Below are 22,078 nucleotides of genomic sequence, written 5' to 3' on the forward strand. Positions count from 1 at the left end.
GTTCGTGTTGAACCGGGACTAAAGGGGAGGTACCTTTAGTCCCCACCCTTTATTGCCGGTTCCGGAACCGGGACTAAAGGTCCTTACGAACCAGTATTAAAGGTCGTTTTTCTACTAGTGGAGAACCCTAGCGTTCGGTGGCCTGGGAGCGTGAGGAGCAAAGATCACTCGCTTTTCAGCCCAACACAACTTTTATTGTCTTATTGGACAATGTCATCCCGGTTTCAAGGCGTGCGGTAGCCTCCATGTTGGAATCTAGGGGTTGGGACTGATAGACCCTTCAGCAGTGACGCGGGCTTCAACCTCTATGCACCATCTTCGGGGAGCCGGATCCTCTAACTTAGAGAAGGGAAGTCAGCGGTGCTACAGTGCTCGTCTAGTGTAAAGTGAAGAAGGAATGTTAGGAACTATTAGCAGGTTATTTGCTTTGGTAATTAATGTAGATATAAAAAATCCAAAATTAATTTTATCTCACCATCAACTTGTTTGTATGTAATTACTATGAATGTACATACTAGATCTGTAATTTATAATTTAAGTTATTTCAGCCTTAATTGTATGAATTGACAGAAGAAAAGTTATGAAACTGTAGCTTCTCTAACATGGACGAGACTTGCCTGAGCCCCACGCGTGTGCCCATCCGTGCTCTCACGTACGTGGCTTGATTTGATTGGAACAAAATAAGGCCCGAGCCCACCCGTTAAAACAAGGGGGAGGGGTGATTAGATTAGAAAGAAAAATGAAAAAAAAACAGCCGTAGGATAAAGTGGGAGCACGTATGAGAGCAAGCAAGCCGGATCCCTCTAACATCCCTTGTGTATGTTAGAGGATCTGGTTCCCATCTTCGGAGCATGCGATCCTGTCCGCTCGCTGACAGGCTTCCTTCTCCACGCATTTTTCTTCTTCCCCCTACCCACAACTCGATGATTACGTCATCATCCGCGTCCTGGGGGCACATGATCCGGCTCAAAGCCAAAGATCAACGGCTCAGCCGGTTCCACAAACTGAACGGACAGATGAACCGTGATGCTAGACGGGGATGGGCGTGGGCTACACAAATGGGGCGGCACCGAGCTTTGGCATGGCGGCCGGAACTGGCCAATAGGCATGGCCGCTGGCACGGTTTCGACGGAAATTGCCATTGATAGTGTGGTCAAATGAGGGGAGGGAAAGAGCTAGGCAACCTCGGCGAAGGAAGGACACTATTGGTCTGTTCGGGATCACGCGTGATTGATGCGCTTTGCAATCAATCATCGTATAACGTCACACGCCAATATTTTTGGAAAGATATATACTATCACATGAACGCGTGTTCACTAATTTGTAGGCGGCCAGACAATGCGTCCAAGTGATCAACAAAAATATGACACTGCGTCCAAGTCGTGCCACTTAGTCTAATCCTAGAGAAGAAGACCCGGGGGGTCTCTGCACCCCAGAGTCTCACAAAAAAACTCAAGAACTGACCAGGTTACCGGCACCTTCCTCGAAGTCCTTGTCGATCGGGTATGAACTCTAAGACGTACACCAACCCGGACCTAATTGGCCAACTGGGTCGTCGTTGCTCCAGCGTGTAGTACTTAATTGCTGTGCTTATTGCCTGGGTGATCCACAATTCCACATCTTGCCAAAGCTAAGCTGCATCACATCGTCTCAGCTTAACCACTCCCTCGTCCCCTCCCGTGGAGGACTAGCGATCATTGACATGGCATCGTCTACTGGCGGCCCCGATGGAGCACCCAAGGGCGAACACCTTCAGCCCTCCAGTTCAAGCCCCAGGTTAGTTCGCACATTTCGATGCAGCTGGAGATGTTGCTAGCGTCTTGCTCATCTAAATATAGCCACGCGTTCCAGCTTATCTGATGCAGCTTAATACACATATCTGATCCGATCTTAATTTGCATGCGTATACATGTGCTTTTTGCTAGCAGAAACAGTAGTATACCACGGGTAGCAACGGAAGTACGGAGCCAACAAGTTTCACGATCCAAAAAATACGAGAAATCACAGATGATTTCTCTGAGGAACGAGCACTTGGTCAGGGCGCATATGGAAAGGTTTACAAGGTATGAGCATCTATGACCCTTTCCCTATCTTTTAGTATTGGACGCCCATATCTACCACATGTGAGACGATCTCATGGCCACACATTCAGCCATGTCATTGCATGCATGCACAAGTGATGAAACTGATGATGTCAACAATAATCTTTTCGGTTTTCACTTTTTAAAATATTTTGTCTCTTAAATGAAAAATCTGATTGAAAACTCGTTTTCATCATTAAATCTGTCCCAACAAGGACTTCAAACTAGATCACATATCGATGTGTTTCGACGATATTTTTTGACGGACAAAAATTACCATGTCTATTACACATAAATTATCATGGTGTTTACATTGAAATTGTCATGATATGTTTTAACTATTTTTCTTCTACTTTTAATGTAAATTTTGATATGTTACAAAAAGGAAATTAATAAGCTAAACTTGCCACGGAGAATTACTAAAATTTGCCATGATCCATGAAATAATTTCGACATGGTTCATAGTTAAAATGAATTTCATGGCAATTAGTTTAAAAATGCATGGCCAATGACTTAATTTGTCATGAACCAGAAAATAAGATTGCCATGGTGAATTGCTTAAATTTGCCATGGTCGTACAAAAAAATATTTTTCATTGTCGAAATATTAGAATTGCCATGCTCAAAATACTTAAACTTCCATGATCTATAAACTAAATTTGCCATGATCTAATAATGAAATTTTTCCGTGGTTAATTGTTAAAAATTTCCATGGTCAGTAAAATTCGCTGGCAAAAGTACTTGAAATACAATGGTAGCTTCAAATCAAGGAGAAAAAAAAAGATGAAACATATCATAGCAACTTTAGTATAAACACTATGGCAATTTCAGTGTAACATCATGGCAACTTTTGATCCCAGAAAAAAGTCATCAAAACATATCAACATGAGATCTATTTTCAACATTTCAACATATGAAAGTTGTGTCCCGTCCATAGTTTTTCAAGGTATATTACACGCCTCGTTTCGACAAATGGTTAAAAAACTGGAGCGAAAACAGTACTGAAAATTTAAAAAAAATGAAAAACAGAATTCCGTGATTTAGTATATTTGAAACTGCTCTTAAACCGTAATGAATTAGAGAAAATGATAGATATGAAATAGATGCGCCTCGATGATATCTTTCCAAAGGTGTATCATTTGCTTCGTTCCGACGAGCGGTTTAGAAAAAATCGTGAAAAAATGCTCGCTGCCACTCGTCATGGGCCGCACCATTTTCAAAACTGCTCTTAAACCGCGTGGAATCTCGAAAAGTGTTCAACATGTCGAAGTTGCGCCTAATCCTTAACTTTTCAACAGTATATTACACGCCTCATTCCGATAAACGGTTAAAAAAACTAGAGTGAAATCAGTACCGAAAAAACAACGCGTGCAGTTTTTTCCGACGAGAAGTTCACTCGTGTGAGTACTGCAACACACTTCGTTCAAAGAATGATGTGCACTTGCGTTGAGCGTGCAGTGCGTAAGTGTTATCAGAATAGTTATTCTGCTAATATTAGCAGAATATATATACGCAACTACGGAAAAAGGAGCAACGAACAAGTGATGGCGTGTGGGCAGTAACGAAAATTTAGTTATTGGCTCGATCATGTATAGTTTTGATGCTTTGCCTATGTGACTGTTAGGAAGAAGGAAATAGAGAAGGTGATCAACCTCATCTATTGTTTTGTTTCTTCGGCAACCATATCAAACTATAAAATTGGGCCTGAGAGGTGCTAGTGAATCATCCGGTTCCTCATGCATGCGGCTTAATTTACGCATGACATCTTGGTTTACTGTTGAGATATAATCCCTCATCTTAAATCAGCGTTAGGTACATCCGTTCTAGACAAATGTAAGATAAGTAATTTGAGACAGAGGTAATAAATTTCAATTAATGTTGCCCGACTCTTGGCAGGCGATTTCATGGTCGGCAAATTTACGTTCATCTATGCAAGTTATTAAGTCGCAAAGTGAGAACGATGACAGTCTGGTAAGTTGTCTGCCTACTTGGTCTCTCTACAGGTCTGCACCACTCTTGCATGACATGATGGATGGACAACAAACACGTATGTACGAATTTCAGGTGAAGGCAGAAGCGTTCGCAAGAAACAAGGCGATTCAGGGTGCCGAGACGTGTGATGAGTTCCCCGTCCTGGTGCGTGTCAGTGGAGCGGCTTGGCGTCGTGCGGAGGAGATGCCGCGTGCTGGGGTGGACGTCGTCCTCGTGCTCGACGTACAGATTAACGATGTGACGTGGGGCATATTGATGTTAGTCGAGAGTCTTGGCCCCAATGACCGGCTCTCCATCTTGTTTATGGGGAAAACTATGCAACAAGTCATGGAGCTTACGTACATGTCCCACGATGGCCGGGACATTGCCAGGCGGAAGATCGGAGAGCACGTGGACGACGGATATGTGCGCCCCGTTCTGCATGCGGCAGCTAAGGTACACCCACACATACATTTTCGTGACCATACTCTACTATATTATGTCAGCGAGGTTCCAGGTAAGGGCATCTCCAACTCCAATCCGCCACATACATTTTCATGACCGTACTATATTAAGTCAGCGAGTTCCAGGTAAGGGCATCTCCACCTTCAATCCGCCCCTAAGGACCTCTTTAATTCACATGATTCTAAAAACACCGGGATAGAAAAAAAATAAGATTGAAATGTCATGCTCATCTCAATCCTACAGAATTTTGGATTTTTTGATTGCATCGTAGGAAAAACAAAGGACTCTTTCGAAGAGGGTTTTTTTTTTTGCGATGGCTTTCGAAGAGGTTTGAGTGGATGCTAGAAATCCTATAAGAAGTAGAAAAGGAATATCTATAGAAAAAATTTATATATGATTCAATTCTATGAATCAAACAATCAACATAGAAAAAGTTCTTATAGATTCTAATCCCATAAAATTTCTAAGGAGCCCTTAGGTTTGAGTGGATGCTAGAAGTACTATGAGAAGTAGTAAAAAAACATAAAGAAATCCCCATAAAATTGCATCCTATGAATCAAGGGAGCACCTATACATCAGGTGCCTCAAAAATTTATGTGTTTTAGTCACTTATTTCTAAACCATGGGATGTAAATCCAACAAACAAGGTAAGGGCATCTCCAATGCCGTCCCGTAAATTTTCTCTCGTATTCACCCGCGAACAGAGGGGACCAGACCGCGAATACGGATGCGGAAGGCGGCCATTCAACACTGCTCGCATTAATCCGGCCTTTTTTAAAGTCTGCGTGTTCAAATAGCCGCATGCATAGAGTCTACACATTTAAATAGCCACATGCATAGAGTACACGCGTTCATATAGCCGCATGCAACAGTAGTTCAAATATTATATTCCAACATTGTTGTCCCCTTTAACCACCCACAGATGCTCAACCAGATTTTTGTTCAGCTGCTCGTGAGTTGCTCGATGTCGAATTTGTTGATGTATTTGAATAAACTCTTCAAATGTGGCCGGATTCTGGTCTGAAAGTTCGATAGGATCATCAATGCTCTCAAATTCTAGAGCTGCGGCAGCATCCTCACCCTCATCCTCAACAATCATATTGTGCATGATCACACAACATGTCATCACCTCGTCCAAGGTCTCTGGATCTCATTGTTTAGAAGGTCCACGAACAGCTGCAAAACGCGTCTGTAGAATTCCAAATGCCCTCTCGACATCCTTTTTAGATGCTTCTTGTCTTTGGGGAAAGTGAGATTTTTTCCTGGCCAACTGGGTTAGAGATGGTGCTGACGAAGGTAGCCCACGGAGGATAGATATAGTCAATCAGATAGTAGCTCATGTTGTACTCATGCCCACTGATAGAATAGTGGCAAGCAGGAGCTTTTCCTTCAGTCAGCCTCGCAAAACAACATCGATCGCTGCATCACATTGATGTCATTATGAGACCCGGGCATGCTAAAGAAGCGTGCCAATCTAAAGATTATGTGATGCAACTGCTTCAAGAATGATGGTGGGCTTCTTAACATGACCATGATATTGCCCTTGTAAAGCCTTTGGACAGTTCACCCATTTCCAATGCATGCAGTCAGGAGATCCAAGCAAATCTGGCCACCCTCTTGTTTCTGATATTGCCAAGAGCCTTATGGTGTCTGCCACAATTGGATCTCTCGGGTACCGAGGTCCAAACACCTCGACCACGGCAGGTGTAAACCTGATCATGGCAACTCCACATGTGCTCTCAGACATTGTAGATACCCATCCCACGAATCAACGGATGTGCTATATGTAAGCATTCGGAGTGCGTTTGTGCACTTCTAGTAATAAGAGAACCCCAATTGTTCCCATGACATCCTTCTTCAAGACGAAGTAGTCATCATAGGACCGTACGCCATGGTACAAACAATCGAAGACAATCTTGCACCTCCAAAAATGCCGGCAAAAATGATCAGTGAGGAGTGCATTTGGGGCAAAGTAGTTGGTCATCAGTGTCAAATGGACGTGCGCCCTGTTGTGGTTGAGCACTCCATGATCCTTGATCGATCCCTTGAAATTAAGAACATGCTCCTCCGCACGCTTCGCTTCTTCAAGGACCGTCTGCATCATCGTCGTCTCATCTGTGTAGTCCTCCTCGTCGGACGAGACGTCGGATGACTCAACATAGTGCTCGTATATGTACTCAAAATCAGAATTCATTGCTTGAAACAAGAAGGGACGACTTTTTTTTAGCTTCGGTAATTCATCGAACAATTGCCGGGCATGGTGAGTACATCAGTAGCTGATGGTACCTAGTGGGGTAGTCGAAGGAGAGGGGGTTAAACGCTGGACAAGGTGACGACGACGTAGAATTCCAGCATGGTGTGGCGTGGAGGCCGGGGTGGTGTAGCGGTGGCGAAGGCAAGAGAGAAAGAAGGGAGGAGAGAAAATGGGGAGGATTAAGGCGCGGGTCCAGGAAGGGTTTATTGTGGCCCGGTGGTGTCGGAGTCCTACGTGGCTGCTGTCCGGGCTCCCGCAAATGTCTTGTATTAAGCGAGGCGATAGCAACTTTCGCTGAAGGCCCATTAACGCACCTTTAAAGCAAAAATAGAAGAGAGAGAAAAACAGATATCCTGAAATTCGAACCTCAGTCTCCTAGCAACTCTCGCTTAAGGCCCATTAATGCTTCATTAAGATTTTCTAAATACAAGATTAATATTTTTTGAATACATGGTCAACATTTTTTCTTTGGGTTATTTTGTTTCTTTTTCGGTTTTTATGTTTTGGGTTTTCTTAGTTTCTTGTTTTTCATTCTACATTCTTATATACTAGTTCAATATTTTTCAAATGCTAGTTCAACATTTTTATATACATCATAGGTTTTCAAATACTTGTTCAATATTTTTAAATACTTTTCATTTTTATATACATGATCAGCATTTTTTTATATACTTGTTAAACATTTTCCAAATACTTTTTCAACATTTTTATATACATGACCAACATTTTTGCAAATACTTGCTCAACATTTTTTTAAATACTTGTTTAATATTTTTCAAATACTTGTTCAATATTTTTCAAATATTTTTTGAAGAGTATATATATATATATATATATATATATAATATTTTAGTATATAAACAAAAGTAAAAAAAGAAAGCAAAAAACAAAAACAAAAAAGTGTAAAAAACAAAACGGAAAACAAGCTGTTGTTTCCTGCATGCGTGGGCCGGCCCAACTAGAAGTTCCTTTCAGCGAGGGGTTCACTCCTGACTCGCTTAATGCAAGATATGAGAGCAACTAGTTAACGAGCGCTTCTTCAGAAGCCTCACAATGATCAGCACCACTTGGTGTGCTCTCATCCGTCCGCCCACGTGTCGCGCTCTGGGCGCTCCCTTCGAATTTTTTTTTGCACACGTTTTTGGCTTTTTAAACGTTTTTTCTGCGGGGTTTCGACGTTTTGGTTTTTCACCAGTCTTCCTTAACTTTAGGAAAACAATTGCGCGAAAAAATGTTTTTTTTATTTCGCGAGAGTCACGGCCGTGCCTCTCGGAAACTGAAAAAACGTGTTTTCTATTTATTTTTTCTTCTGCAACAGACATGGTTTTGCTTCTGAGAGAGGCACGGTCGTGCCTCTCGAAAATGAAAAAACGCATTTTCTATTTTTTTCCTTCTGAGAGAGGCATGATTTTGCTTCCGCGAGAGGCACGGTTGTGCTTTCACGAGAGGCACAGCAGTGTCTCCTGGAAACGAAAAAAAATACATTTTACGTTTTTTCCTTTCGCGAGAGGTACGGTTTTGCTTCCGCGAAAGGCATGATTATGCTTTCACGAGAGGCACGGCCATGCCTCCTCGGAAACAAAAAAAGAAAGTGTTTCTTTTCTTTTTTTTACTTCCGCGAGAGGCACGGTTTTGCTTCCGCGAGAGGCACGCATTGGTAGAAAAAGAGGCTTCCGTCCAGCCCCATTAGTCGCGAAACTGTAGGAACCGCGACTAATGAAGTCTTTAGTCGCGGTTCGGCAGACGAACCGCGACCAAAGGCCTGGGCCCAGGGCGCTCGGTGGCCAGCTGGTGCACGTGAGGGGCTTTAGTCGCGGTTGGCCAGGCCAACCGCGACTAAAGGTGCGCAAAGGCCTTTAGTCGCGGTTGGCCAGGCCAACCGCGACTAAAGCTCCTCCCCTATATATACCAGTTCAGCACGCTCACTTAGCCATTTGGTGCCACTTCTCTTCACAAGCTTCACAAGGGGGTGTAGGTTTGCTTTTGGTTCCTCTTATGCACACAAGGTGTTTGATGAAATGCCCTAAGAGGGTGAAACAAACATGATATGAAGTGTTGGAGCCACACTTGAGGTTCCTCATTTATTTTTTCCTCCTCGATCGCGGTTAGCAACTTGAACCTTTCATGCATGTGTGTCATTGATAAAATATGCATGTGTGCAGTTCATTGTTTAATTTATATTGTTTGTAGCTAGTTAGTTTAACAAATGCATGATGGTTAATTATATATTTTATATTATAATAATGCAGATGAATCGGCAATGGATGTACGGTAACCGACTCTCCGGCGAGTTCACTACGGGTTTGAAAGATTTCCTCGTAGTGGCTAATGCGAACAAGCAGGGGGGTTTTGTTATCTGTCCATGTGTTATCTGTAAGAATCAGAAGGGTTACTCTTCCTCAAGAGATGTTCACATGCATCTGCTTCGGCACGGTTTCATGCCAAGCTATAATTGTTGGACCAAGCATGGAGAAAGAGGGGTTATAATGGAAGAAGATGAAGAAGGGGATGATTTCATCGATGAAAGCTATCTTGCTCATTTCGGTGATACTTTCATGGAGGATGCTGAAGGTGAAGGGGAAGGTGAAGAAGAGGCACGTGATGATCCCGTTGATGATCTTGGTCGGACCATTGCTGATGCACGGAGACGCTGCGAAACTGAAAAGGAGAGGGAGAATTTGGATCGCATGTTAGAGGATCACAGAAAGGCGCTGTACCCCGGATGCGATGATGGTCTGAAAAAGCTGGGCTGCACACTGGATTTGCTGAAATGGAAGGCAGAGGCAGGTGTAGCTGACTCGGCATTTGAAAACTTGCTGAAAATGTTGAAGAATATGTTTCCAAAGGATAACGAGTTGCCCGCCAGTACGTACGAAGCAAAGAAGGTTGTCTGCCCTCTAGGTTTAGAGGTTCTGAAGATACATGCATGCATCAACGACTGCATCCTCTACCGCGGTGAATACGAGAATTTGAATGAATGCCCGGTATGCACTGCATTGCGTTATAAGATCAGAGGCGATGACCCTGGTGACGATGTTGAGGGCCAGAAACCCAGGAAGAGGGTTCCCGCCAAGGTGATGTGGTATGCTCCTATAATACCACGGTTGAAACGTCTGTTCAGGAACAAAGAGCATGCCAAGTTGTTGCGATGGCACAAAGAGGACCGTAAGTCGGACGGGGAGTTGAGACACACCGCAGATGGAATGCAATGGAGAAAGATCGACAGATGGTTCAAAGATTTTGCAGCTGACGCAAGGAACATAAGATTTGCTCTAAGTATAGATGGCATGAATCCTTTTGGCGAGCAGAGCTCCAGCCATAGCACCTGGCCCGTGACTCTATGCATCTACAACCTTCCTCCTTGGTTGTGCATGAAGCGGAAGTTCATTATGATGCCAGTGCTCATCCAAGGTCCGAAGCAACCCGGCAACGACATCGATGTGTACCTAAGGCCATTAGTTGATGAACTTTTACAGCTGTGGGGTGGTGTCCGTGTGTGGGATGAGCACAAACAAGAGGAATTTGACCTACGAGCGTTGCTTTTCGTAACCATCAACGATTGGCCTGCTCTTAGTAACCTTTCGGGACTGTCAAATAAGGGATACAATGCATGCACGCACTGCTTACATGAGACTGAAAGTGTACATTTGCCAAATTGTAAGAAGAACGTGTACCTTGGGCATCGTCGATTTCTTCCGAAAATTCATCCAGTAAGAAAGAAAGGCAAGCATTACAACGGCAAGGCAGATCACCGGCCGAAGCCTGCGGAACGCACTGGTGCTGAGGTATTTGATATGGTCAAGGATTTGAAAGTCATCTTTGGAAAGGGTCCTGGCGGACAATCAGTTCCGAAGGGAGCTGACGGGCACGCAGCCATGTGGAAGAAGAAATCTATATTCTGGGAGCTAGAATATTGGAAAGTCCTAGATGTCCGCTCTGCAATCGACGTGATGCACGTTACGAAGAATATTTGCGTGAACCTCCTAAGCTTCTTGGGCGTGTATGGGAAGACAAATGATACAAAGGAAGCACGGCAGGACCAACAACGTTTGAAAGACCCTGATGACCGGCATCCGGAATGGTTTCAAGGTCGTGCCAGCTACGCTCTGACCAAAGAAGAGAAGGTCATCTTTTTTGAATGCCTGAGCAGTATGAAGGTCCCGTCTGGATTCTCGTCCAATATAAAGGGAATAATAAACATGGCGGAGAAAAAGTTCCAAAACCTGAAGTCTCACGACTGCCACGTGATTATGACGCAATTGCTTCCGATTGCTTTGAGGGGGCTCCTGCCGGAAAATGTTCGAGTGGCCATTGTGAAGCTATGTGCATTCCTCAATGCAATCTCTCAGAAGGTAATCAATCCAGAAGTTCTACCACGGTTACAGAACGATGTGATCCAATGCCTTGTCAGTTTCGAGTTGGTGTTCCCGCCATCCTTCTTCAATATTATGACGCACCTCCTGGTTCACCTAGTCGAAGAGATTTTCGTTCTCGGTCCTGTATTTCTACACAATATGTTCCCCTTCGAGAGGTTCATGGGAGTATTAAAGAAATATGTTCGTAACCGTGCTAGGCCAGAAGGAAGCATCGCCAAGGGCTATGGAAATGAGGAGGTAATTGAGTTTTGTGTTGACTTTGTTCCTGACCTTAAGCCGATTGGTCTTCCTCGATCGCGGCACGAGGGGAGACTAAGTGGAAAAGGCACGATCGGAAGGAAATCAACGATATGTATGGACGGCCATTCTCTGACTGAAGCACACCACACTGTACTGGCCAATTCCAGCTTGGTGGCTCCGTACTTTGAGAAACACAAGAATATTTTACGCTCGGACAACCCGGGGAAGCCTGAATCCTGGATTAGGAAGGCCCACATGGAGACTTTCGGCAGTTGGTTGAGAAAACATTTAATGAATGACAATGATGTTGTAGATCAGCTGTACATGTTGGCCAAGACACCATCTTCGATTATAACGACTTTCCAAGGGTACGAGATAAATGGGAATACATTTTACACGATCGCCCAAGATAAAAAGAGCACCAACCAAAACAGTGGTGTCCGCTTTGATGCAGCAACCGAGAATGGGCAAAAGGTCACATATTATGGTTACATAGAGGAGATATGGGAACTTGACTATGGACCCTCCTTTAAGGTCCCTTTGTTCCGGTGCAAATGGTTCAAGCTAACAGGAGGTGGGGTAAAGGTGGACCAGCAATACGGAATGACAATGGTGGATTTCAACAATCTTGGTTACCTTGACGAACCATTCGTCCTAGCGAAAGATGTCGCTCAGGTTTTCTATGTGAAGGACATGAGTAGCAAACCGAGGAAACGGAAAGATAAGAAAACGATCAGTGCATCATGCGATGATCCAAAGCGCCACATTGTTCTTTCAGGGAAAAGAAACATCGTGGGAGTGGAGGACAAGACAGACATGTCAGAAGATTATAATATGTTTGCTGAAATTCCGCCCTTCAAAGTGAACACCGACCCAAGCATTAAGTTAAATGATGAGGATGCTCCATGGATACGGCACAATCGTAAGCAAGCAGGGACACAAGGGAAGAAATGATGTGTAATAATTTATTGTATCAAACCTTTTGTCAAACCTTCAAGGGGTTTTAAAATGAATTAGTTTTATTTTTCTGATTTTTTTGATATATAATTGTATTTTTAAGATTTTAAAATGAATTAGTTTTATTTTTCTGATTTTAAAAGGAAAAAGGAAGAAGAAGAAAGAAGGAAAAAGAAGAAAAAAACAGAAGAAAAAAACAGAAGAAAAAAGGAAAAACAGAAGAAAAAAACAAACAGAAGAAAAACATAAGAAAAAACAGAAGAAAAAAACAGAAGAAAAAAGGAAAAAGGAAAAAAGGAAGAACCTTCAAGGGGTTTTAAAATGAATTAGTTTTATTTTTCTGATTTTTTTGATATATAATTGTATTTTTAAGATTTTAAAATGAATTAGTTTTATTTTTCCGATTTTAAAAGGAAAAAGGAAGAAGAAGAAAGAAGGAAAAAGGAAGAAAAAAACAGAAGAAAAAACAGAAGAAAAAAGGAAAAACAGAAGAAAAAACAAACAGAAGAAAAACATAAGAAAAAAACAGAAGAAAAAAACAGAAGAAAAAAGGAAAAAGGAAAAAAGGAAGAACCTTCAAGGGGTTTTAAAATGAATTAGTTTTATTTTTCTGATTTTTTTGATATATAATTGTATTTTTAAGATTTCAAAATGAATTAGTTTTATTTTTCTGATTTTAAAAGGAAAAAGGAAGAAGAAGAAAGAAGGAAAAAGGAAGAAAAAACAGAAGAAAAAGGAAAAACAGAAGAAAAAAACAAACAGAAGAAAAACATAAGAAAAAAACAGAAGAAAAAAACAGAAGAAAAAAGGAAAAAGGAAAAAAGGAAGAAAAAAAAATATGCCACCTACTGGGCCACCACGGCCTGAATACGACTAGAAACCCATTAAAGGGCCAGGATTCAGGCCCGCAGAAGGCCGAGTAGGCCCACAGGCACATAGTGACAGAATAGGCCCGTAAGCCTGCATTTGAGAGGAGCTCGAAGTGGTGAGCGCAGCCGCGCTTATAAACCACTGTCGAAGCCTCTCGGCTAGCGAGGTGGGACTAAACATCCCACCGCACCGCGCCAGTTCTAGCATAGACCTTTAGTCGCGGTTGGGGAGGCGGACCGCGACTAAAGGGTACCCTTTAGTCGCGGTTGGGTGGCGGGCCGCGACTAAAGGGTCTTTCTGCGCGGGAACGGAAGCGGCGCCAAAACCCTTTAGTCGCGGTTGGGGAGGCGGACCGCGACTAAAGGGTACCCTTTAGTCGCGGTTGGGGTGGCGGGCCGCGACTAAAGGGTACCTTTAGTCGCGGTCCGCCTCTCCAACCGCGACTAAAGGTGCGTCTATAAATACTGCACTTAGCAGTTTTGCCACTTCCCATTCTCCTCTCTCTCGACGCCGAAGCGCTGCCCCGTCCGACGCCGACGCCGAAGCCCTGCCCCGACGCCGACGCCGACGCCGACGCCGACGCCGAAGCCCTGCCCCGACGCCGACGCCGACGCCGAAGCCCTGCGCGCCGCCGCCCCCGTCCCCAGTGAGCGCCGCCTCCGCCCGTGCCCTGCCCTTGCCCGCCGCCCGCCGCCCTGCCGCCGCCGCCCGCTGGCCCTGCCTGCCGTCCTCCGCGCGCCGGCAGAAGAAGAAGAAGGAAGAAGAAGAAGGAAGAAGAAAAAGAAAGAAGAAGAAGAAAGAAAAAGGAAAAAGGAAGAAGAAGAAAGAAGGAAGAAGAAAACAAAAGAAAAACAGAAGAAAAACAAGAAAAAGGAAGAAAAAAGGAAAAAGGAAGAAAAAAAGAAAAAGGAAGAAAACAACAGAAGAAAAAAAGAAAGAAGAAAAAAAGGAAGAAGAAAAAAAGAAAGAATTTTTAAAATTAAATACGTGAAAATACGTGAAAGAATTTTTTGTGTCTAATAAAATCAATTTTTTGAAATACACGAATAATTTTTAAATTCACGAATATGTCATGAATCAGTGAAAAAATTAAATACGTGAACTATTCTGAAATCCCTAAACATTTTTTGAATACACAATATGTTTTTATTCCTGTTTTTTCCACAAAATCATCAATATTTTTTGAAAACCTTTTTTTTTGCAAAATCACAATGTTTTTGTATCCATGAACATTTTATGATTCATTTTTTTGAATTCACATACATTTTATGATTTCTCAAATATCTTTTTTCATTGCTATATTTTGATATACTGAATTGTTTTAAAGATGAAAAGGATAAAAACAGGAAAAGAAAAAATGAAATGAAATGAAAAAGAAAAGAAAAAAGAGTGTGGCCAGCACCCCCCGCCCCTGCACATGGGCCATCCCGACCCCACATATATTCGTCTCCATCCGCATCCCTGGCCAAACCCTAGCCAGTCTACTCCAAGCTCTGTTCGGACAATTTGTTTATACGGAGAGGGGCGGCGAGGGGGGCGGCGATGCGCGCGGTGTTTTTTTAGGGATCGAGAGGGGACGGCGAGGGTTATAAATGTGTTGTCCTCGCCTCCCCTCTCCGTGACGCCGTCGTCTGCCGCCCCGTCTCGCGCTCTACCGCGACACCCTCTCCCACCCCTTCCTCGCCCCCTCCTTTCGCCACCGCCCTTTCGCCACCGCCACCGCCACCGCCCCCCTTCTTCACTTAATTAATTTGTTTTTACTACATGTTTTCAGGACTGACATAATGGCGGACGATAGAGCTGACCCGATTATGGACAACTATGATCCGGACGGTGAAGCACATATGTTCGGCATCATAAACGGCGATATTCTATATGTGCCGACCGGAGAAGAAGAAGATGATATCTCTTCTTATCTGAACATTGACGGTGAAGATGAAGGGCGCCGTCAGCAAGATGATGCCGAACAAACGTCGATAAACGACGATCTTCAAATGGAAGTAGCAACCACCTCCGGCGCCGAGGTATATATATACATTGAGCCTCTGGTGATACAAACTAACTGATTTGAATAAATATGTGTGTACTAACGCCCGCGACTCTTTCTTATTTTAGCCCTCGGCCGGATCGTCGAAACAATCGAGTACGTCGTCAAAGCGTGGCGCAACCAAGACGATGAAACAAGAAGAAACATGCACCATCGAGGTTGTCGACAGTGCAACCGGCAGGCCGCTGGAGCCCCGCAAGAACGCCACCAAGTTTGTCAGCCAATGCGGAGCCATTGTTAGAGACAACGTCTCGATCACCGTCCAGGAGTGGAATGAGCCAAAGAAGGCACGAATTGATGGTTTCACTTTTGTCGATAAGAGAACAAAAAAAGATTGCTTCAAGAAGCTTATGGAACATTTCGTTCTACCTCCGGAATACAACAAATTCGATGAGGAGGGTAACAAGATTGAGGAAAACAAGGAGAGGAGGAGGCTAGTCAAACAGTTCGCTCTTCATAAGATGGCCGACGCATTCCGGAAATTCAAGCAAAATCTAGCCCATGACTTTGTCAAGCAGAACAAGACTCCGGATTTCAAAGGACAATATGAGAAACTGAAACATGATTGGCCAGAATTTGTGAAGCAAAAGAAATCGGAGCAGTTCATTCAAATATCGAAAAAAATAAGGAAAATGCGGCTAAGAAGGAGTACAATCATGTTATGGGGCCAGGAGGGTATCGCCTTTGGGAGCCTAGGTGGGAGAAGATGGAGAACGAGCTGAGGGCGCGAGGAATCCGTCCAGGTACGAAGGGATGGGACCCAAGGGCCAAAAGCTGGTGGTACGGGCATGGGGGAACGCTGAACCCGGAGACAGGGGAGTGTGTTTACCGGGGCAAATTAATTAAACCCACCCAAGCCCTTATTAACGCAATGAGGGATGCTCAATAGGGGAAGATCAAGTTCAACAGAGAGAACGACGCGCTGACAAAAGCCCTCGGGAATCCTGAACACGGAGGACGTGTACGAGGCATGGGGCACATTCCGTGGAAAATAGGGTTCCCCCAGAACGATGACCCGTACGGTTACAGAAGCCGTAAGAGAAAGATGGATCGGGAAGCAGATGTTGTGGCGCGGTTGGCATCGGAAATGGATGTGATGAAGAAAACCATGAGTGTACTAGTAGCCGAAAGAGATGCAGCTCGGGTGCAGCATGAAGATCATCCAGCGGATCTCGGAAGCCAGCAGCGGAGAAGCAGCGTGGCTTCCACGGAGGCCCCACCGGCTGGTGCAGATGCACCGACGATCGAAATTACTGCACCGGAGCCTCTGGTGGTCCAAATTACTGCACCGGAGCCTCTGGTGGTCGAAATTACTTCACCGGAGCCTCCTCGCTACCCCGTGGACGATATAAAGGAGATGAAAGAATGTCATCTGTATTATCCTATCGGGAACATGTCCATGAAGGTAGCCATCGGCAGTGCTTTACCATGTTTACCTGGAGCACTCCACCACAACAACCCCATTCAAGATGGCTATGCTCGTGTCACGGTGGAGGACATAGTCCAAGGGTTTGAGGACCTGGAGATTGACATTGCTACACCTGAAGGGGAGAAAAGACTTGGAGATGTCAAGCGCCATTTCATTCTATGGCAAAAGAAGTTTATCAAGTTTCCAGGCGAGGCGCCAAGGACAACAAGTCCACCCCCCTACGGTGGTGGTGGTGGCGGTGGCGGTGGTGGTGGTGGTGGTGGTGGTGGTGGTGGTGGCGGTTCACCTACACCTCCGTCACGTCAGCCGACGCCGCCCCCCAGTCCACAACGTCCGGCGGGTGATCAGCCGCCGCCCCCCAGTCCTCGTCCGGCGGGTGATCAGACGCCGCCCCCCAATCCACCTCCGGCAAAGAAGCAGAAGCAGTCCTGGATTATTAACCCGGACCCTTATGTACCTAAGACCACAAAGGTACCGGAGCCATCACTGAAGCCTCTCCCCACAAGGCCTTGGGAACGTAGTGCCGAGGAAGTCGACGCGGCCGCGGCTGCTGATTTGGAGAAATGGAAGGCGGACTGCAAGAAGAAAAGAGAGCCCGAGCCCAAGCCAGTATTTTCTGATGAGCAAAAGAAGTGGGCTAAGTCATTTTTGAGCACACCGTCCCAAGCCGCGAAGAATCTGCCTAACGACTATGCACGTGAACTTCGCAGGCAGGCACTCATGTTCAAGGAGAACAAAGAGCGGGAGAAGGCCGAAAGTAAAAAAAGCGGGAAACAAGTTGCCCAGCTCGGGGAACAAAGTAAACAATCGATTGCCCCGCTTATAGTGGAAGCCTTCTGTCCGGATGCCCCCGAGATCATACAAGCTGCGGCAGCACAGGGATTGACTGTAACGAGTGCCAGAGAACAAGCGGCCAACTTAGGTATTACTCTTCGTGAACTGTTAGGCCTTGATGAGGCGCCAGTGAAGGAGGTAGTAATTACATATGTCAAGAATGGGCCTCTCGTCGAGCCTGCGCAGGAAAAGGATCTACCTCCACAAATGAAAGGTCTGCTGAAATGGTACAAGGGTTACATAAAAAATAAAAACGCCAAAGAATATATTTATGCGGAAGTTAGACATGAGCATCACTTCAAACATTACTATGTACAAATTGAACTGAGTGAATTGTTCCAGCTTTTCAATCTGCGCGAGCTCGATAAATCTATCATCAGTTGCTACGTTCTGTAAGTGATTTATTAATTTCTACCCCATCTCGTTCATATTGCCTGCACTATATATATGTCCTAACTATATTGTTGTGTCCGCTATTATACATGCAGAATGAAGATTAAGGAATGCAGAGTAAGGAACATCCATGATGTTGGGTTCATTGACCCACACATCGTTAATGGACATGTGTTGGAGCGTTACCCCGCCGACGTGGAGGCAGACCTGTGGCAGTTTCTTACAAAGCAGGAACTCAAAAGTGATATTCTATTTCTTACCATTTTGAGTGAGTGTTTCTGTCTTGAGCACATTCTCTTTTGTTTACTCCATGCATGGTATGTGGCCGGCTAATCGATGAGTTATGCATGACGTACTGTGCATGTATCGTGTCCGCAGGTTCCACTGGATTCTGCTAGTAATTAAAGTTAACACCTCAGAATGTCTCGTCCACGACTCTGTGAATATGGATCCAAAGCTTTGGGGCGGCATGAGAAGAATGCTGCAGAAGTAATTATTTTCATTCATTTGCGCTCTATATCGATCGACCTATTTCGTTCATTTCCTAATATCAAGTAACTAATTAATAACTCTCTTGTTCATTTAATTTTCTTTGCCTCGTAGGGTTTGGAGACGGTTCGTAGATACAAAGGTCGGTGAATTCAAAAAAGAGCTAGAATTCAAAATGTTAAAGGCTAAGAATGCTGGGGATATTCAGCCACCGGAGACCAATCTATGTGGATACTATGTCTGTGAGATGATCCGGAGATACACCTCTGAGCGGGTTCCGAGTGATACCAATGCTCGGAGGAATAACCTCCGGTGGATGCTTAGTCCAGAAGCTCGCTTCCGACCACTTCAAGAGGAACTAGCTGGATGGTTCAGCAGGGAAGTCCTCCATCCTAAAGGAGAACACTATTACGAGGACGTAGAACTTTATATGCATTAAATCATGTATGGAAACTTGTTCAAAATTGTATATGGTCATCCGATGATATTGAATATATATTGTATATTCCTCTTGAATTCTTTTTGGTTCTAATTTCAAATTTATTTGAAATTGTACATTCATATGCATGTATGTAGTACCGTAGAATATATGAAACTCTTTCAAAATTAAAATAAAGCACAAAAAAATAAAACAATACAAATTAAACAGAAAACAGGTTTAAGGGGGGGGGGGCTAAAACCCTAAACCTGCGGCGGCCTTTAGTCGCGGTTGGCCAAAAGAACCGCGACTAAAGGTCCTCCGCCCCGACGGCCACCTGGCGCCCACGTGGACGGGCCTTTAGTCGCGGTTCTTAAGCAACCGCGACTAAAGGGGGGGGGCCTTTAGTCGCGCCCGTACGGTCGCGGTTGCGCAACCGCGACTAATGGCAGTTGCGAACCGCGACCAAAGGCCCTTTTTCCACCAGTGACGGTTGTGATTTCGCGAGAGGCATGGGCGTGCCTCTTTCGAAAAGGAAAAATACCCTGTGCTCCCGGTTCGGTTTTTTCGTCCGATTTTTTTTCAAAAAAAGTTCGTAAAAATCTATCAACATAGATCTAATTTTAAAAATCTCGACGCAAGGAATCCAAAGGCGAAACGGTTCAAGTTTTGGATGCACAGTTTAAAAGATAAGACCTTTTGAATAAACGAATCTACGAAAAAAGAGAAAACTCCCAGGTTGCGACAAGTGGCGGGAAGATGTGAGTGATCTTTGCAATGAGTACTTCTCAACTAGTGATTTCAGCAAGATATAGGGGCACCTCCAGACGTATGTGGCTGGTTTGAGAGTCACTCTTGGAGATGTCCTAAAAACTATTTCCTCCATTCCTAAATATAAGTCTATGTAGAGATTCTACTATAAACCACATACAGATGTATATTGATGTATTTTAACTGCAAGTTTATTCATTTTGGCCCATATGTAGTCTATCTAGTAGAATCTGTATAAAGACTTATACTGTATTTAGAAACGGAGGGAGTGTCTTACGTAGCAATTCTCACGTAACCCATCCTATCACTAGAATGAAAATTCAATAATCCTACACATACGGGGTTTTACGCGTCTGTTACAGACTCCCTCTCGCTAATTCGCTCCCCCCCCTATTTTCAGGGGGTGGGCCCCTTCCGCTAATCCTAACCCAATCTATTACTGTTGAAAATTAGTACTGGACCTCCAAAGGCCAGCCAGTGAAAGCCGAATAAAACCCGAGAGGGGCAGAGAGTGTGCTACACGGCGACCATGAAAGCCTAGTCAACAAATTGTCACAAAAAAAGATTTACATGGCCGCTGGAGCGTACTAGTACTATTAGACATTATCTTCCGCTAAAAAACACTAGTAGCCATTATCTAATTGGTTAATTCTCAAAAAAAAATCTAATTGATTGAAATAAATAGCCATATCTGGTCCTTTCTGTATGCACACACTATACACATGTCCGATCACTTTATAATCATCACAATGTATATGTGATTGGCTTTGACACTATATTTGCTTTCTGACAGATGCACCATAATTAAACAGATTAATAGAGGGCGAAAACAGGAACTTAAAACCCTGATTCTAGTTTGTTCTGTTATATTTCGAAAACAATCATGATAAATTATTTAGCTATAATCACACAATAAATTACATTTCTCATATTGACTTTCTAAAAATATCATTACACTATATGCTTTAGGATGTGGAACTAAGAACAACACAACAGCTGGTTAAGCAAAAAACTGTTGCAAAGCAAGGTATTGCACAAAAGATAAAGTTCGTGTACATTTCAACAACAACAAAGAAAATGTTCATTCAAATTAGTGAACTGAACAAATTAGAAATGAGCAAGGACAAAATAAAAAAAGATTTTTTTTACAATCTAGAAATGAACAAAGGAGAAAAAGTAAGACAAATATATTCCAGCGTAAGGAAGAATGAATCATGGGAGTGGTGTACCCAAGAGAAGAAATAAGAAATAAAGAAAGAATACCAAAATTACATATTTGAAATAAAGAATTCGAGAAGTAGTGTTACCTCAAAAAAGAAATGAACAGAAGTAGAAAGAGAGGAGACAAAATTCTTCTTAGGAAGAAAGAATTATTGGAACGGTGTTATGTGTCAAAAGAAATGAAGAAGTAGCCCCCAAAATAGTAATATTATGCAACTATGTCTAAGATGAACAATCGTAAAGACTTATCGTCAAACTTTTTTCTTATATATATCCAACAAATTAATATATATTGAAAACTCGCATACAAAATATGCAAAACTTGCATTATTATGTATTATGCAATAACAAGTGTAAACTAGTGCAACTTTAATAATAATTATGGTCCACATAGATCAATACGAAACTGAATTCCATTTTAAGATCCTAGCACAAAATTAATCAGTGTCACACAATTGCAACATCAAATATGTTGCTACATGCACAAAAATAGGAAAATTCCAACAGCAAAAAAATCAACTAGGCGACAACAAATCTAATATAAAATTTTATTGATTTAGATCAATTACAAAAATAAATCCCATTATAAATTCCCAATACAAAATTAAGTAGTGCCACATGAGTGCAACACCAAATCCGTTGTCGCATGCACAAATATATGAGAGAAATAGTGACAACAAAATTAAAGCATCATAAACAAATTGATTCACTTAAATCAATTATAAAAATGACTTCCATTTTAAGTTTCTAACACAAATTAAGTATACACGATTGTAGTATCGAATATGTCGTCGCATGCACAAATATAGAAGAAAAACTATCAGAGACATCCAACGCTGTCCCACAAATTTCCGCTGACACATCTACTCGAAATCCTGCAAATCGGAACCAAAATGGGAGGAGGTCTGCAGGCACCCAGACATCCGCATCTAACATATAAACCCTGCTACGCTACCCGCCATTCCAGAGCCCCTGCGAGCGCGAGCGATTTTTGGCCTTCCGATCATTTTACTGTTCACGTTTTTACGCTGCTGTCGATTGGTCAGCCGTTAGTTGCTTTTACACACATGCGCTTAGTATATCACTGGCTGGCTGCTGGGTCCATCTTTCCATGGGGCCCGGGGGCAGTGGCTGGGTTGTGCGCGCAGGTCGTCGTTGTTGTCATGCGCATATGGATTGACTCAGGGGAGTAATTGTATTGGCTCGTTTTGCGGGATGTGGTGGAATACCATTGATTTACTTGTCTGCTTGTTACCCTTTCTT

Source organism: Triticum aestivum, chromosome 1B (assembly GCF_018294505.1).
Source record: "Triticum aestivum cultivar Chinese Spring chromosome 1B, IWGSC CS RefSeq v2.1, whole genome shotgun sequence".
Taxonomy (NCBI): Eukaryota; Viridiplantae; Streptophyta; class Magnoliopsida; order Poales; family Poaceae; genus Triticum; species Triticum aestivum.